At 49.4% G+C, this 19,256-nt stretch overlaps 1 long non-coding RNA gene across 1 annotated transcript; it reads right to left on the reverse strand.

Moving 5' to 3' along the window:
* Window positions 1–1,234: 1,234 nt before the first annotated feature.
* On the reverse strand, window positions 1,235–1,960 carry LOC147580417 (uncharacterized). The gene is made up of 2 exons (XR_015251943.1): window positions 1,584–1,960; window positions 1,235–1,461 (listed from the first exon to the last, which is right to left on the reverse strand). It is a non-coding gene; the product is annotated as an uncharacterized LOC147580417 (long non-coding RNA).
* Window positions 1,961–19,256: the final 17,296 nt, after the last annotated feature.

The following is a 19,256-nucleotide window of genomic DNA, read 5'->3' on the forward strand; positions in this document are numbered from 1 at the left end:
CTGGAGCTGGGTGCTCTGTGTGGGGGTGCCAGAGTCCCCAGAGCGGGGAGATGGCAGCTGGGCCCTGGACTGCGAACAGCTAGGCCAGCGGGCCCCACAGGAGGCCCACTTGGGGACCACTGTGAGGTCCACCAAGGCCAAGGCCACACAGCCTTGAAGACGCGTGAGAACTCGCAGGCCTGTGGCCTGACTCTGCATTTCTAATAAGCTCCCCGGGGAGGCCGGAGATACTGGTCCAGGGAACCACATCCTGAAGAGCAAGGGTTTAGCTTGCTTTTTTCCTGTACCCTGCTTCATTGTCACTCCTCGACTTTCTGAGGTCACCTCTGACCTGCCCCCTCTTCCACAATGGTCCCCAGAGACAATGATGCCCTCTGTATTAGAATCTCACGGAGGTCCTAGCCAGACGGTCCCACGTGCCAACTCCACAGACCATCCCTGATACCGAGGCCCGGCGCCCTGCAGGAGGGCTGGGAGCAGGGACTTGAATGGGGTGATGGCTTCCTTCCCATGCCCACGAGGGCCACCTTGTTTGGAGGAACGGGGTTTCCAGGATGGAAACCATCCTGGATGGCTGGTGCCAGGAAGATGGCCCTGATGTCTGAGAAGCAGCCCAGTAGGAGGGTTGGTTGCCAAAGCACATGAACATGTGGCTTTTTTTCGTGAGCAGAAAAGACTTAAGAAACAAAACAAAGCCACTATACTACAGTTTCCTTTCCTTCTCAGCAACCTACAAGTGAAAAAAAAAAAAAAAGAGCTCCCATTCGGAAGCGAGAAGGTCTAAGCCCTTGAGAGCCCATTGGACACTAAAGGCTGGGTTGTCACAGAGGAGATCTCACCTTGGCGTGCCAGCCGGGTCCCAGCACCCTCCCAAGTGTGACACAGGCAGGTGTCAGGCAAAACGGGCCACGGCTGGGACCTGCAGTCATCGGGTATGGCAGGGACAGATCAGCGCTTTTGGGGGGGTGGGGAATCTGTCAGCGCCGGGGGTGGGGGGAGGCTGGGCTGGGGGCAGGGGGGGATTCAAACGTAAAAAGACGTTGCCAGACGCTCGCTCGCCTGGGTGGCCGAAGAGCTCACTTTTGGGAGAGAAAGATGGCGAATGGGGCAGTTTCCCACTGTCCAGGGAAATGATGAGCATGGAGAGGAGGAATAGAGCAGAGTATTTGGAAACTAACCAGGCGGTGACACAAAGTGGCCCAAGGAAGAAATAGATGCAGAGGAAAGAGAAAGAGAAAGTGCCCGGAAAACTTTAGTCGCAGTAGATAAAAGGTTACAGGTTCGAACTTTGCAAGTGGAGGTAGAGGGTCAGGAGGCTCGTGCCAGAGGCTGGCAAACTTGTCTCTTTGGGAGATCTTCAACATTTTCAGCGTTTTGGTGGGGGGGGGTGGTGGTGGTGAGAATTTCAGATGTTTGCCCCTGGGGTACTGCAGATATATATGTTCAGGGCTTCCTTTGCGCCTGAGTGTCAGAGAAAAGGCAAATGGGCAGACAGTGGGGTCAGGAGGACAGCAGGGTGGTGGGCCCCCGGCCTGACCCCCAGAAGAAGTGAGTGACGAGGAGGGGAGGGCTGCCTGTTTCACCTGCCGGTGCTGCAGGCTGGGTGTGTGAGTGTGCCCAGTGGGCATTTTGGGGCAGCACATGTCTCTGTCCAGTGAGACGCAGATGCCTTTCCTAGGGCAGGAAGATGGCCTGAAGCCTCTGTGCACTTGAGAAGACAGAGAATGTGTTATGGAAGTCTGCATTTGAGAAAAGCAGTGTGAGTCAAGGTTTCCTTGCCTCCCTCCCTCCCTCCCGTGTGTGCTCACCTGGAGTATTTGCCAGCCGGTGCTCCCCAAGCCCCACCTGCATCTCGCCAGGGTCCCCGGGGTTCCAGACCTCTCCCCAGCATCAAGGTCGTCCGCATCATCTTTGATTCAGTGTCTGCCCTCCTCCCCTCCTCTTCCCTCCTTGCCTCCGACCAGCTGCTCGCTGTGGGTTCTCAGGTTCTCGGGTTCTCGTCACTTCCTCACCTCCCCTGCCATTGTTGGCCTTGGTGGCCCTCCTCCCCTCCAGGCCCTCCTTCCCACAGTCTGAGCTCCTGTGGAGTCTCCTAGTGGCTCTCTGAGAGACCCTGGGGCAGAGCCTGGGGGGCTGAAGCCCAAACACCACCCTTGGGGGGTGGTCTCAGGCACTCTCTGACCCAAGTTCTTCTGTGGTCAATAAAGCTTCACTGCCTCCCCATTGCCAACAGATTAAAAGTCCAAACTCTTTAACTTAGCTTAGGAGTCTCTCCGAAGGCTGCTCCGTCTTCTACCGTGACCCCCCTTGCCCCCGCCCCCTGCCTGTCCCTGAACAGCCCTTTTGTCAGTGCTCGTGTGCAGCTGTGTCCTCAGCGGTTCCGCGCCATGTCACCTGCACCGCCCCGCCCCCCAGTCAAGGTCCAGTTCCAGCCCCACTTTTACGTGGTGCCGTGGCCTACCAACCCATGGCCCTGTCTCCCCAGGGCTTTATTCTCTGAGGTGTCCAGGCCCCGGTGAGATTTAAGATCTAAGGAGCTCAGGCAGGCACAATCCCACCGTCGTGGGCTTTCTTTGGAGGCCTGGGGGCCTGTGACCATGGGGTTGTCTTTGCCTCCTGATTTTTGCCTTCTGTACATCTGCGTTCCCCTCACCACATCACCCTGGGTGTCAGGTGCAATCAAAACTCTATCACATAAGAGACGTGGAGGCAGCGTTTGGGTTTTCTGGAGGACGTGGGCATGTTCCTGAGAGGCCTTGCCTTGTGCACCGCAAACACATGCACACACTTTTACAAGGGTGCCTTGGACGTTCCTGCCTGTAAGCGTTCTTTCTGTCCCCCATCCCTGCCACTGGAATGTTCCCTTGGCCCCAGGCCAGCGGCGTCCAGCCTCCTGCTCTTGCCAATGACACTCTTTTACTTGCCCTCTTGCCTCGCCCTGCTTACTCCTCCCATCCCATCACCCCCCCACAACCCCCGACCAAAAAATCCCAAATCCCCCTGCTTGTCCCGTGCAGTAGTGGGTTCACCCTGTTCCCTGTGCCCTCAGGCTCTGGGGCCCTCACCTTCTACCACAAGGACTGATCAAACCCTTTCCCACGTGCCCCTCCCCCCGCCCATATCATTACTTCTCTAGGAAGGTGTCACAGCTATTCCTGCCCTCCTCCCCCCTCTTCCCTCCCCAGGCACTTGTTGATGTATCTGTGACATCATCAGAGAACACTCACTGGCCCCGCCTTTCCCGTGAGGCTCCCTCCAGCTTCCAGGCGGACACAGACTGTTAATTCTCTTTGTGCTCAGTACGGGGTCTCCCACTGGGACCAGTGAGGCAGTGACCACTTTTGATAGCGACAATGACGGTAGTATGAGGACGTTGCCAGTAAATGAATTTGGGAGTGTTTTTAAAATGGACAAGAGTCGAGCAGCACTGTCCTAGAAGAGCCTACTCTAAAAGCGCCGGAGGACACAGGCGCCTGAAAAGTCTCGTACAAAAGGAGGAGACAAAAGAAGAGGAAAATGAAGGGAGATAAGGAGAAGGGCTCCCAGTGTTCCTGGAGGAGGAGGAAGTCCGTCACTGAAGCAAAGGCCGGGGAAAGGCCTGTAGCTGGCTGTTCAGAGTCTCTGGGCTTCACAGGAAATGCTGTGATTTCATTCATTTGCTTGGGGGAAAAAATTAAAATAAAAAACCCCCACCAAAACAACAACAACAAAAAGCCAAACGGCTGAGCCCTCCTCTGTGCTAGGCAGTGTTCTGGGAACTGTGAACACCCTCGTGGACATAACAGTCTTGGCTTTGGTGTCTGTGGAATTCGTACTAAGCGAAGTCAGACGTTAAGCGGATGAAAGTCCCCCGTTGTTGGGAGAGTTCTAAGGGGTGGGAGCGGTGGTGGGCCCTCAACTGGATCCGAAGGGGCAGGAAGGGATGGGGATGGGACAAGGGAGGCCTGGGAGTGAGCCTCAGGAGAAATGGCCAAGGGGTGGGATGTGTCCTGAGCCCATCGAAGAGGGGTACTTTCCTCTCAAACAGGCTGAGCCCTTTTCCCAGTGTTAGACACCCTCCCCCGGCAGGGCCACCTGCTTCCCAAGAAACCCTCCTGGCTCCTTGCAAAGAACACTGGGGGAAAAGATGGTGATGGGTTTTAGTGGTTTCAGTTTTCTAAGTTTTTGCATTTCTCTTATGGAGAAGAGGCCTCCTTCATGCACGCAACTCTGAGGTCACAGAGAACCTGCATCTGGGTCCAGCTTCATCCCAGAAAAGGGCGCAGTGAGGGCTCGTGACAGCATGGGGAGCGGTCAGGTATGTTTCTGCCCCGTGGGGCGGGCACTCCGTGTCCCTCTCAGGGAGGTGGCCTGCCAGGAGTTCCTGGATTTCAAGGATGGCTCTTCCTGCGTATGAACGATTTGAGGCCTAGGGTGACGTTAACCTTCTTCCAGAGAAGACTTTCCCTGCTTTTCTGACAGACACTTGCTAGCAGTATGAGAGCCGGGGCCACCATCATGCAGGCTCGAGGCCTGGGGTTCCCTGAGTCAACCAGAGGGTGCGGAGTGAAGCCACAGGCCCACGGAGGGCTGGCTCAGTTCTGGTTTTCCTTTGCTCTGGGGGTGTACGCCTTCGGGGTAGTGGTTGGCGAAGGGGAGGTGCTCAGTAGGGCCCCAGACTGTGGTGGGCACTGGGCGGTGACTTTTGCCCACGAGCCCATCGGAATCACAGCTTAGTTTCTAAGCAGATTCATCTGGATCCCAGTGCCCTCGAGGCAAGAGCAGATTTGAGAGCTGGGTTTTGCGTTCTGGGTTTTCTTCTCTGCGACTCTGCTCATCAATTCCTCACTAGCTTGTCATCTCTTTGATGCCTTTAAAAAGAGTCTTTCTCTTATAATATCCTATCTGTTTTTTAATTTAAAAAATAATAACTTTTTTTGGGGGGGTATGTTTTCAGTGACCTGATGGGCCATTTCCAGAAACAGAAGTCTTAGTTACTTCTCTAGGCTCCTCTTTGCCCGGCGGCGGGAAGTTTCATCCAGCAGAGCTCTTTGTGGGGTGGGTGCGGGGTGGGGGGGGGGGGGGGTGGAGGTGGGAGGTGGGAGTTGGGCGGTGGGGAGTGGGGAAAGGCAGAGAAAGGCCGGCTGGGCTCTAGGGCAGGCAGACAAGGCAGGCGCATCCGGGCCTTTGGAGCAGGAAGAGCTCAGAGGCACAGCCTCCCGTCCGAAGCTCCCAGGAAGGCTTGGAGGGTCCGGCATCTGGGCCACCCGAAGGGAGCCTCCAGAACCGGCACCTTCGTTCACCAGCTGGCAAGTCTGTGTTTCTCTAAGGGGTTTTGGGCATGAGGACCACCCACAAGGAGAGAGGAGGCAGGAGTGCTGGATAAGCCTGCAGACCTTGGGAGGATCGAGAAGAGAGATCAAATTGCATGCAGATACAAAGAGCCCGCATACTTGTAGGGGACCCCTGCCGAGGCCGTTTGGTAGGATAGTCCACGTTTTTTCTGAAGTTAGGCATTGGTATAGAAAAAGAGGCCTAAGTGGAAATCAAATGACATTTACATTTCTTCACATTCGCCTCGATTCTTTTTTCATCCGTGTATGTATTTTACATAGATAAAAGTACATACATACATACATATGTATATACAGCACCTTCTGACAGTGGCCCGCTTCTGCCGTGCTCGTGGGTGCCTGTGCCAGTGACCCCCTATTTGGCCTGGAGCCCATCGCATTTAGATCTCTCTTTTTATAAATATCTAATAAGGAAGAAGACAGAGGCCATGGGGGATGCTGGATCCAGAGGGTCTGGCTGACAGCTGGGTGCTCAGGGGCTGGACATACCCAGGGAGCCCCGGGGACAGGAGCTGAGTGTAGGTTTTTTTTTTCCTTCTGTTTGGAGTGAAATGCCATGCGCGCTGCAACGGTAAGCCATCTCTGCAAACCCCTACCCTTCGTGCAAATTTCTAAAATCCTTTGCAGGCATGGTTTAATTACATTTGGAGGCTCCTGTCATCTCTTGGTCCTGCGGCATGCTGGGGGCATAAGTGGGTTTCCTGAGGACCACACTCTCATTTAACCCTTCTCTCCAGGACGTGTATGTAGCTTCCAAGTTCCCATCATTGTTAATACGTTCAAGAACATCCTTTTTCAGGTGTATTGCAACGCCTCCTGTCATTACTTCTAAGGGTTGATTCCTGGAAGTGGGTCACGGAGGGCAAAGATTCTTGGTATATTTGATAGTCGTTTTTGCCTTTACCAGGAGTTGCTACCAGTCAGTACCTCAAGAAGCCACATACGATGATGTAAATCTTGCCCAAGTGGCCCCACCCCCTGCCCCTGTTAACGTGCCTTGTCCTGATTCCACACTTCCCAGCCCTAAGGTAGACTCCAGATGCATCCTGGAGACAGCCCAGGAGGGGAGAGGAGAGGTCCAGGGTGATGGAGGAGACTCTAGACCTCAGAGGATCGGAGAGGAGGGGGCAGATACCAGGGAGGTGTGTCTGCAGGACCTGCTGGTGTCCCCTGGGACAGAAGTCTTCCTCTTTTTTTCTAATGATCACCCTTGGCCTTGGAGTTTATCAGTTTTGGATACCCAGGAAAACCAGGCTTCTGAGCTTGCAGGGGCTGGGTGGAGGGAGGTCCTCCACTTTCCTGCTGTGCTCCCGTGGTCTCTAGGGAGAAACGTGCACCTTGGTGGTGAGCCAGCTGGCCTTTCTGGCATCCAGCTTGGGCAGCCTAGCTGGCAGGGGCTCTCTTCAACTACATAATTCCACACGTCTACTTTCGGTCAGTAAGGAACCCATCTTGATTCATTCATTCATTCATTCATTCATTCATTCCACAAATATTTACTGAGCACCTACCATGTGCCAAGTCCAATTTTGGGCACTGGGGACACACTGATCTACAAAACACACCAAAAACCCTACACCTGTGTAGGCTTCACAATCTCAGGAATGTTCTAGAATCCCTCTCCTCCCAGTCACCCCCCCCAGCCCAGAATCCCTCTCCTCCCAGTCACCCCCCGCACCCCCAGATTTGTTCCTGAACCAGCACGGTCCCCGCCCTAGGACTTGTATTTGTCAGCCCAGGTGCATGGAGTTTCTTTAACTTCCATCACTAACCTTTTGGGGCTGGGTAGTTCCCTCCGTGGGGCAGAGCAGAGCTCCATGCTGGCACCAGTAGGCTTTTGCCAAAGGAGGAATTCAAGCTGGGGGGTGGGCTGCGAGGGGGCCAGATGCAGCCCGTGGCACATTGCCTGGGACTCAGAGGTCAGCTAAGGGAGTGACGGCAGAAGCTTTAAGCTTGAATGTCAGGACCCCAGGTCGTGGCATTGCTGGGGTTTTGAGGTCTATCTTCAGAAGACTGTAGCAATTGAAAAAAGACTTGATCCAGTTACGGTATCTTCTGGATACTTTCATTTGCGTTTTCTTTCCATTACATGGATTAAGAAATGGGATGTGTAACATATTTGCATGATTGCAATTTAGCACTTCTCAAAACATGTACGTGACCGAGCTCCCCTACGACGTGCAAGTCACCAGCAGGCTGCCACCATGAATACAGCGGTTAGTTGAGGGCCTTCCCCATTGCGAGCATATTTTGGGATATTTTATTTGAGAACTGGGGAGAGAGTATATATCAGGTACTGCCGTGCAACATGTCAACAACGCACTTTGCGTGTGCTTAAAAACATAAACTCTAAAAGCATCCTGGAGGGTTCAGGAAGACATCTTAGCCACTGACAGCCAGGCCTCCGTCCCCAGCCCAGGTACCGCCTTAGGTTCCTACTGGTCATGATTGGTGCTGTGCTGACAGCAGTAGTTTTCTTCCTAAGACACAATTCTCCTCTAAAGGACAATTCTAAGGGTGGAGGGAAAGCACCGTCCCTCCTTCCAGAACACCTTGGGTTTTCTCTTTTAGACACAACATTTGCATGATGTCAGTATCCTCCAGGCCTGCAGAAAGAGCTCGGTAGGTGAGAACCCGTTGGGTCGCTGTATTTGATTGCTTTTCTGGAGCCCAGTAAAGGGTACCGTTGTTTCTAGGAGGCCACTTCTTCCATTTTGTATCCAGCTCCCTTTCTAAGAGTTGGGTTTACCTGGCAGGGGGGACTCTCGGGGTATGTTTGTTGAATTGAAAAGCAATCCTCAATTAGACACCTCCTTGGAACTGGCTGCCAACTCTGTCTTCAAATTCAAATGGAGATATACAAAGCTAAAGTTGACATCTCCAAAATGTTTTAGGGCAAGTTTATGAATGTGTAACCCTTCATTTAAATTGCCATCTAATTTTCTCTTTCCCTAAGTTATCAATACCCAGAATTGTAAGTAATTGAGTTTCATTAACCATTCTTGAGTCACTTGTTTGACTGATAAAGGAAAACTCAGGTCTTTGAGATTATGTTAGGGTAGGCCAAAGTGCTCTTAACAAATAGACCCAAGATACAATAGAGCTCAAGGGCAAGAGACGTTTCTTTCTTTCTCACCTAATAGTCCAGGCACATGTCCTGGATGGTTGGAGATGGGGCAGAAAGTATACTGCTCTGTGCATTCCTATAGGACCCACACGGAGAGTGGCTCTGCCGTTTTCAACAAGTGGCTTCCAGGGTTGCTATTCTGGTCATCATCACTCCAGCTCATGGGATGTGGGAGTGTATAATGCTTTTCTGGGCTACCTGGAAGTCATCCACACCTTCTTTCCACACTGGAAAGAACACAGCCCCATGGCTGTGCCTATCGACCGTGACAGGGAAATGGTGAGAGCTGGTCAACCAGACACCTGACAGTCTTGGAAATGGAGAATGGATTTGGGAGGGAGTAGAGAGATTCGCCAATCTGGGATCTGGAAGAGATCGTCGCGATCTCCTTGTCTGATGGCCAAGCCAGCACAAGCATGAATCTCCCCGCTCACAGAGCTGTGCCGCCGTCATGTATCTAAGCTGACTTTCTGATCTAGGACGTTGAGGAACGCTAGACATCGAGTCTACAGGAAGAAAACAGGAAGGGTCTCTCTCAGACACAGGCTTTTGTCACTTGACAAAAATATGACACGGAGGAGGGAGAAGCGACTTGCACGGGAAGCCCATCTTTTGTGGCCCTGGGGGACTGGGATGGTGCCATATAGTCTTTCCCTTTGGTGTGGCCGCCCTCTCTTCCCCTCAAATTCCTTCTCCCCTCACACCGCCCCCTGTCACAGCACCCCAGTCATCCCGCCCAGCTCCCACCCCCTAGACGCCTAGCTTGGCCTCTTGCAGGCACTCATACATGGCTTGGACTGCTGTCTTCCCTGTGACATTGTAAGCTCCGTGAGCATTTGGAATCTGTCTTGTTTCCTTGTTTCCTTGGGCTTGAGTGCAGTGTAGTGAGTATTCTGTAAACACTTGTAGACAGTGGCGTTTATAAGAACTTGGGGGACGCTGCAGTGACTTGAGTCGGATGGAGATGAAAGTGACTCTTGGATGTCAGGGATGGACCACACCCCTCCTGCGGCCCAGACCCTGGTGGCTTGGAGCAGAAGAGGAGAGAACAACAAAAGGAAAGGCTTCTGACCTGGCTCAGCAGCAGTGAACCCAGCTCTGGCAGGGTCAGATCCTAGTGGGCAGCGCCCTGAGGCTCGGGGCCGTCTGGACCATGCCAGGGTGCTGGCGGTCTGAGGGATGCCGCTGGAGACTTGACTACCATGTTCCTGGAAACACTAGGCTCAATGGTTAGGACAATAGCTTCCCAGAGCTGGGGATGCGAGGCAAGGCAAGGATACTGAGAATGGACCGCAGCCCAAAGCAGGGCTTTGTGTGGGAGGGCTTTGGGGCACTTCACCCACCTTCCCTGCTTCAGTCCCCCAGGGATCTTTCCGAAGATGCTTGTAGGGGTACAGGGAGAGGGAATCACTAATCTCTTGTATCCCTTGTGAAAAGATATCGGGTGAGCTCAATCTTGCCCTCTCCCAGCTGGAGTTTAAAGGAGTCCCAGCTGCTCCTAAACTCTGGTCATTTAGGGACGGGTGAATGGAGCCTGGGAGCCCAGGATTCCCCGAGGGATATCCCGTGGGGTAGATAGTCTTTGTCTTTCCCCAGCAGGGAGGAGGAGGGGTGCCTGGCATCGAGAATGGGAAAAGCCTAGAAAATACAGGTGCCTATGCTTCTGCCGTGCAGATTGACCCCTGACCTGGATATGAGACATACCTCGAAGCAGTTTCCCTCCGAGATTCCCTCTCCACTCCTACCCCTGGCATCTTTCCTACAGGCACCAGCCCGTCACCCCCCCCCCCAGGGCCCCCCTTAACCTAAAAGTGCCAGGTGCTTACTATGACCTAGCACGGAGAAACAGAGAAGGAGGGGAGGCCCGTCACCAAAGCCTTCCAATTGGGATGGTTCCTCTCCAACACCTGATGGGAGGCTGTCAGGGTGCCCGGGGGCCTTAAACTGCCAGCTGCCAGCCAACAGTGAGTCATGAAATGGTTTAGTGGGTCTTGAAGAACATCAAAACCGTAAGAGAAAATATCAGTGTGTACTACACGTACTGGGGTAAGTACTGTTTTGTGAAACTTACGCTTCCTCTTGGAGTGCACCCGTGGGTGTGATGGGTACCCACATCATAGGCGCTTCTTACTGTGGTCCGGGGTCACTCCTGGAGTGAATCTCCGCTGACCCCGACTAATCCTGGAGTCGTGCAGAGTGAGCCCAGAATGGCGTGTGGGGAAGGTCCCAGAGGAAGGGGGGAGCCTTTCCATCTGCTTCCTGGGCTAGCTGTGGAATGCCCTCCCGGTGCCCCCTCACCCCTCGAACATCTAAGGTCACTGGACCCAGCCTTTCTGGGCCCGAGGGATCGCCCTGAGCCTCAGGCCCCATCACTTCTTGGAGCAAGTCTTGCCACGTATACTTGGGCATTTGACTGAAAGGGATTCGGCAGTTAGCTGTGAAAGTATAAACGACATGTCCGGGCTTTTCTTCATCTCTAGAATCCTGTGCATTTCTGAGATGCCCAGAATGGAAGAAGAGGGGTTTGCCTGCTGCCGCTTGGAAGAAAGAGGAGGAGGGGGTTGGCCTGCCCGCCTCCTGCCCCTGCCCCCACCGCCCCAAGCGTCCCTCCTTTCTCCCTCCACAGGCAGGGGCAGATTGGAACAGGGCAGCCTTTGGGGAGCTGGAACCCTCCTCCGGGTAGGTGAGGCCCCCAGGGGCCCAGAAATATCCTACTGGGGCTGGGAACAGCGTTGGGGGTGGGAGGAGTCATCCAGGACCAGAGTTCATGGTTTCTGTCCGAGAGTGACAGCTGTGGCTAGCCGCAGATACAGGAGTAAAAAAGCAAAAAGGTGAAGTGACCAGAGACGGGTCCTCAAGGGAGGGGGATTCTAGGGGTTTCTCTAAGAGTCCAGACTGAGAGGCATGGATCTCCGCCCCCTCGCCCATGTGAGGGAGAGGCAGATGAAGCAAAAGAGAAGAAAAACAACTCCTGAGGAAGAGTCACTTCAAGGGAAGGCTGCCCTCCCTTAGGGGTGGGGACAGTTCCCCCCGGGGGCCCGTGGCTGCCTAGGCTGCATGCACTCAGGTAGATGAGCACATGACGACTAAACCTCAAACTCCTTCTAGCTGCTTCTCGCTGTGGGTGCTTTCTCTGGGTTTAATCTGGGGATTCAGAGGAATGGCAGGGAGAAGCGAGTATCAGTCAGCTGGCAATGCCAAAGAAACTTCCAAGGCTTTCCACGGACTGGCTTAGCACTTGAAGACTCTTTCCTGTTCTGACTTGAGCTTCTCAATCTTTCCTATTGTTTTTCTCATTAAAAAAAAACCAACCCTGTTCCCACTTCCCACTGATGGTTCAGACCATGCAATTCCTGCCTGTGGCCATGGCTACTCCAGATTGTTCTATTGCCCCCTCTTGTTCTGGCCTGCATTTAAATCTTGTTGTTTAAAGCTCCTGACTATGAAATAATACCTACTTTCTGCAGAAAATACAAAAAACGCAGAAACGTATAAAGAGGAAAAAGTCATCCACAGCCCCTTCCTCTGACATAGCCACCCCGTACATCAGGGTGGGTTTGTTGCCCGTCTTTCTTCTATGTGTCCATCTATTATATGTGATGGTTCTTTGAAACTCATGTCATGCTGTCAATGTAGTTTCTCACTTTAGCCAGTTAAGATTATAAAACAAATATTTTCCCATCAGGGTTCTTTCCAAACCTGATGGTTCACAACCACACAATATCCTATTCAATGAGGAAACACCGTTAATTCCATCGTTGGTAGTTTCCAAAAAGGTTGTGCTCATTGACAGTCCCATTAGCACAGTAGGATGGTGCCCACATCACTTCCTGTGTCACTATAGTGTCTTGAGAAGCAGGCACCCAGATGCATTTGGATGGGGGTGATGCCAGTGTGAAGGGGAAGGTGGGGAGGGGGGCAGGGCCAGCAGAAGAGCCTTCAGACGGAAATTTGGGAAGGCGAGAGAGGAAAGGGTAGTGTAGAAGTGGCTCAGACTGTGGCATGATTCTAAGAAAGTTTTGAGCAGAGGTAGGGAACCCCCAAACCAAAGTTTCTTGCAAGAATGGGCTGGTCTGAGGACCCTTGTCACTCTCAAGCTGTGGTTGGGACCCTTAGGGGTCACCAGGGGGCAGGCAGCTAGAGCTGTCAGTCAATTCTGCTTCCCAGGCTTCCCAGGCAGGCTCCCTGGGAGGGGACCTGAACAGCCCCACCCCCCGCCACCCCTCTTCACCTCATCAACTGTGAATATAATTAAAATACACAGTTATTAACTGCAAAAAAGATCTCATTTTGCTGATGTGCCTTTTTCTGATTAACCTTGAGATCAAACATTTATCATGAATTTAGTTACACACTTGTATTTCTTCTAAAAATTGTATGCTTGGGATTCTCTGTCTGCCCAGGATTGTCTTCCTTATTGATGTATAAAAGTATTTGCTGTATTAAACCTTTTAGCTCTTTGTTCATTTCCTTCAAATATTTTTAGCTGATTTATCATTTCCTTTTATGTTTTGTGCAGGTTGTTTTTGATATGTTTTTAGATAACTCCTTCTGTTCTGATCATCACTTTCATTTACTTCATGATCAAAAAGCTTTTGCTAGGGGCACCTGGGTGGCTCAGTCTGCTAAGCATCCCACTTCAGCTCAGGTCATGATCTCATGGTTCACGAGTTTGAGCCCTGCGTCCGTCTCTGTGCTGGCAGCTCGGAGCCTAGAGCCTGCTTCACATTCTGTGCCTCCCTCTCTCTCTGCCCCTTCCATGCTTGTGCTCTGTCTCTCTCTCTCTCTCAAAAATAAATAAAACATTAAAAAAAATTTTTTAAAAAGCCTTTCCTCACCTAGGCTTTAGTTAAATATACACCAATATTTCCTTTTAGATATTTTTGGATTCTTTTTTTTTTTTTTTTTTACATTTAATACACTCAAATGTTTTTGAGTGTATGTTATGAGATAGGAATCAAATTTGATTCCTTCCCCTTCCCAAATGGCCATATTTTCCAATTTCCCTTTTAGATAATTCAAACATTAACCATTGCTTTCTGGTATTTCATTTCTCAGATTTAAGTTAAAAAAAAACCATATAATAGGTTTCAGGACTGTGTGGTTCCACTTCTTCAATTGATTTGAGTCTTGCAATCAGTAACACACTATTTTAATGACTGTATCAATAATAATATAGCTGGATATCTCTTAGGGAAAGTACTTCCTTGATATTCTTTAAACAACTCCTAACTATTCTCCTCTCATCATTTTTTCCCCTTCCAGATCAGCTTTTGAATCTTTCATCAAGGTAAAAAAAAAAAAAAAAAAAAAAAATCCCACTGGAATTCAGTTAGGCTTGCATTTCACCTAACAATTACTTTGGTGAGGATTAACAACATTAATATATTGAATGTTTCAATCCAAGGTTATGTCTTTCCATTAACTTTTCTCTTTTATCAATCTCTGTAAAAGGTTTGTGTTTTTAATATAGGTCTTTGACATTTGTCATTAGTGTGGTTTCTGAGTTTTTTCAATCCTCCCAATATACTCCTATATTTTCTGTTTGTTGTTGGAATAGAGGAAAGAAATCAATTTGGGAAATTTTGGTATATTTGGGTAGATTTAGGTATATATTTCTTAATGTCTTATTAATACGAAGAATGTTCCAATTGATGCTCTTATAATATCTTGATGAATAATCATATTATAGTCGTCAGGACTATAGAAAGGAGTTTCCGCCTTTCTAACAGGTGTGTGGCTATTGTAGAGTGTGAAGGCAAGTTGGGGTGTTGTCCTCTTGCCTTGATGTTTGCCAGAACTTGATTTCCAAGTTCTGGGGTTGAATTTAGTTTGGAATTTCAAGTAACTGTATAAAGGATGGCCGTGATTTGGGGTTGGGCGTTGTCAAAATGCCGAGTGGGTTTAAAAAACTTGAACAGTGCTGTTCTGGAGTGCCAGATGGACAGGATGGGCTCTATTTCAGGAGAGTCCCCTTACTGTGCCCAACTGATATCCCTGCTGAATGCTAGGAGTATGCTTACTCCAGGATGCTGGCTAGGTGCTTGGAGAGGCAGTGGGATTGAGATCTTCTAGGAAAGCTGAGAATCCTAACAAGGCCACGGGTTGGAAGAATGCGGGGTTGCGAACGCACACATGAGCCAACAGGACCAAGGTTTCCCCTCAAACGAGCCAACCAGCAAAAACCAACCCCACACAAGCCCTTTAGATGCTTTTCAAAGTTCTAATCCTTGTGCCTTTCCATCAGCTGTTCCAGAGGATGTTTCCCCACCGTTGGTTCATGAACTCTGAGAGGCGCATGGAGGAATTAAAGAAGATAAATATCCAATTTTCAAACCCTATAAGTTAAGTGTTTTTGAACAATTCCCCTTTAAGGCCAAGTGTGGGTGCTATGTATGTGTATTGGTCACATCTGTGGGGTAGCCTGGGGAGACTCTCTGAGCATCTTTAAAACTTACGCCATCCTTGGGCGGCCTGGCTCTCACTGCCAGCTGCCATGATGTTTTCTGACCACCAAACAGTCTCAGTTTTTTCCCTTAGTCCTTTCGTTATTTGCTTTAGACCCGCTTTGGCCTCGTTAGTTAAAAATGGGGAGCAAAGGGAATCCTGGTGCTGAATTACAAGTTACTGCAGAGCACAAACATGGAAATAATTCTATAGACGTGCTGCAGGATAACCCTTTCCAGGTCCCCAAGTGGTAATCATCTCCTCAAAATCCTCAGTTTGAGCAGCATTTTGAAGGACTCTTGCACCGAGAGGCCTCCGATTCCTCAAACACCATTGTTCAAAAGGAAAGTGAGTGTGCATTTCAGGGAGGCAGAAATAAAAGCCTTCGTTTGCTGCAGTGTGATGTATGTGGAAGTGTGGAATAGGTGTGATCGTTCTCTACCCTTCAGAAACAAAACATAAAAATCATGACAGCAAATTCATGTAATTAAAAAAAGTATATCTTTCTGCAGCTTTGATCTATTTTTCAGACTGCGATGGGTAGTTAAATTTCAATTTGTGTTCTATTTTTTGATTTCTCCAAACCAAACACAATAGAGGTTTAAACATACTTGTTGACTGTGCTTTTTCTTTTAGCCGGTATCATTCTGAGAACAGGTGTAACCAGATGCCCTCCTTAGCCTATAAACACATTTCTGAAATTACTCTAAAATGCTCAATTAACTTTGAGCAAAGTAGTTTCCTGTATCTGCAAGAAATGTATGTTTTCTAAAACAAAAAAATAAAAAAGAAATCCATGTTTTCAAAATGTCACCCCAGTAAATGATAGTGTCGACATGAGGCATGAGGATATTAGAGAGTGGGGGCAGAATTTGTAATGGCTGATTAAAAGTAGGGCCAGTTGTCTATCAAGGTATTTCTAATCTTGGCAATGAGGTCATGTTATTTGCATGAAGAAGAGCTCAGCTACAGTGGGGGACTTGTATCTGGTTCACCTAAAAGTGGGTCCAAGTTACTCACAAATATGAATGGAATTTCAGACTATATCCCATATTCTTGAACTGGAAATTCTTATCTGAGAACGACAGTTTCTATATGCCTTGTTTTGATTCTAGAATACAGACTTCCTACATGCATCAGTACAGGGATCTGAACTGGTCTCATTTAGTGTATTTCAAAGCCTTTTTTTTTTTTTTTTTAATCAATGGAGCCAAAAATCCGCACAAGCTACAGCCTTATGTTGTTCCTACGAGATGTCTCCTTGGGGTGATAATCAGCAAGCTAATTTGTCTCTAGACCACTGTGCTTAAATCCTTGTTTCTTGGGTACAATAGTAGCCAAAGACAGCTATAGCTGGGTTTAATCAAGAAAGAACTGACATTGGAACTTAAAAAAAAAATTAAGAATTATAAAAGCATGAAAGCGACTGCTTACTGTAAAAATGTCAAATAATCTGACACTATATGTAATAAATGAGTGTTCTAATTTGCCTGCTTTCTTCCTTCCTCTCCCCAGTACACCCCACCCCCCCAACCCCTCCCTGGATCTCATGGACAGATATGCTGGCCCTCCATCAGGGACGTATATTATCTGAGATTTTTTTTATGGCAAAGAGAAATTGATAATAATTTGTGAAGATTAGATGTGGTTTCTGACTAGGAAGATTTTTTATTTTTTTCCTGGCTGCAGGCTCGACAGTTCGTCCAAAGCCGACCCCAAAGAGTTCAGTTCGAGGAGCCATCACTTGATAGGCAGCGAGGTAAGAAACCCTCTCTTAGTTGTCTGCTGGACAGACTCGCACAGCTCTGCTACGAAGCAGCATGTGGCCAATACAGCCTTTCACATTTTGGTTTCTAATCATCCCAGTTAGATATCTTAAAAGTTTAAAGAAGGGTGATAAACGCAGCCCGATGTGATATAATCCATGGTGCTGGCCTCTGGTAGAAACGAAGTTAGATTTTGTTTTTTCAGATGTATACTATAGACCACATTGAACACTACCCGTGCTATTTATGAGTCAGGGAGATTTTCTGCTTAGATTAATAATCTGTTTCTAGAGGAACAGCTCATGGGAAAATATTCTCTTTTCCATGTCTAAACAGGGAAGGCCCGTTGTCTGGGCTAAAAAAGTCTTAGAATTTAGGTTTTGATAACTCTTTAGTGGAGTAAACAGAATCAAAGATCATTAGAGGAGACCATAGTCCCCAAGCAGACAGAAAGGACCACACATACAGAAGGAATGTAAATGTAGCTGCCTTAATTTTTTTTTAATTGAGAGAAGCTAATCTCTCCCCTTTGAAAAACCCGCTTGAACGTCCCTCTTTGTTATGTAGAGAGAGCAGTGAGAGCAAGCAGTTGCTTTTTTATGGATTTAGACTGTTATAGAACCTTCCTTGACTTGCCCTCAGAAGTCTCCTGAATGCAGAGCTAATTAGGTGAGGAAGTAAATCTACTTGCATAGGAGCTAGGACCTTCTGGCAAAGACTCCAACTTCTAATTCCTGATATTCAAAGTCCTGAAGTCTTTTGGGATGGATAAAGGTGCGCCACACTCAGGCATAAAATAGTACCTTGACTACTGGCCCAGGCTCAATGTAAGGCCACAAGGAGGAGGTCAGTTGGGGGAAGGGATGGGATTCTAGCACACTCTGTGGGGATGGAAGCAATCCTTGACCCAGTCACTCAGGCACGCTGGACGTGCTTTGGAAATAGCCACCGTGTGTGTGTGTGTGTGTGTGTGTGTGTGCGTGCGTGTATACACACCCGTGCATACTCATAGGCATGCTCAAAGGTGGGGCCTAGGTTGAGTTTAACACCATGGAAGTGGGGTCACCTTCTCTTGAAGAAGTCTACAGCCTGCGCAGGGCATCATCACTGCTGGACCAGCTCAAGTCCGGGGACCCTCCACAGGGTCAGTGTTCAATAGTGACACCATGTGGCAGTCACACCTGACAGCGAGAAGAACTGGCCAGACTCCACCTTTCTTTCCCTGAGACGTTTGAGAGTCACACAGCACTCACATAGGATCCCAAGGAGCCAGGGAAGGGCAAGCCAGAGTGGCATCTGTTGAATCCCAGAATTTCTGGATGCCAGACTTTCTGGCCTCCTCCTTTCCTGTCCAAGGAGGTGCTTTCCAAGGACTCTCTCTGGAGAAAGGGTGTTGAGCAAGAAGTGAAGACCAATATTAAGCTTTGCCCACTCTGAGAGGTAATAAACCAACCGGGGTCTAGGCAGGCTGCACACCAGATTTGGCTGAGGGTTATCTGGGGGCAAATGCCCATTTAGATCCGCCCCCGGGAGCATCGCCTTCCTGCTGTTAATTCACCTGTGATTACAAACAAGGAGATTGGTCTACTTCTCAGTGTTCAGCCACAGGTAAGTGGTACAGGCTGCAAACTGGACACTGCGATGCAACTTGGTCTCTGGAAGGATTTCTGAGCACCCCCTACTTGGGAGACAAAGGACCCAAGCTTCTTGGGGCAAATGACCCAAGGCAGCAGGGCCTCTCCACGGCGAAGGCACCAGGAGCAGGTACAAAGTGAGTTAAGTTTCCATGTTTAGAACCAGGCTCAAAATCGATCTGGCCTTTTTAAAACCAAAGGATAGAGATATGGAACAGAGAAGGACCAAAAATAAGCTAAAATCGCTATCTAGCCACTCGGCCTTACTGCATGTGCAAGGTTGTCATGTGATTGCAATGTCTCTCCAGCCTGAGGCCTGTGGGAGCAGGTCTCTGGGAGCCCCAGTAACCATTGAGACCCTCAGGGTGGCTTCTGGCTGGCATCTACATGGGAGTTACCTGCAGGAGAGGAGCTCTTTTATCTCATCATTTGGAAGGAAGTTGGGAAGAAACCATCATCTGTTCGGAAGTCAGATTCAGCTGGGGCAAGAGGGAACTAGAAATTTCTAGAGGCCTGTTCTCTACTTTAACCTCCACTATGCTTACAGCACCCTGGGCATTTTCTCCCTGCTCTTAGAATTGTAAGTACAAACTTGGGTCATCATTTGATTAATATCTGTCTCATTGTTCTAGATCACTGTTTTCCTGGGGGCAGAGATCCTGTCTGTCTGCTAGACACTTTTTAATCTTTATGAAGTCAAGGAGGTTGAAGTGTCCACACACACTTTTGGGGACGTGACCACCTGTCAGTATCCAGGCACAGAGTAGGAGGTGGTATCTGGGGCTATCAGGGCCACTTTGTTTTGAGTTGGGATGCTGCTTAGAGTCAGGGGACATGTGCTCAATGGCAGCTTCAAAGCTACTGTAGAAAAGATCCCCCCGCCACCCCCCACTGACCCTGCTTTGGCCCCACTGACATACTTCTATGCTAGTTTCAGACTGTAATACTT

Source organism: Puma concolor, chromosome B3 (genome assembly GCF_028749965.1).
Source record: "Puma concolor isolate L17-30 chromosome B3, mPumCon1.1.hap2, whole genome shotgun sequence".
Taxonomy (NCBI): domain Eukaryota; kingdom Metazoa; phylum Chordata; class Mammalia; order Carnivora; family Felidae; genus Puma; species Puma concolor.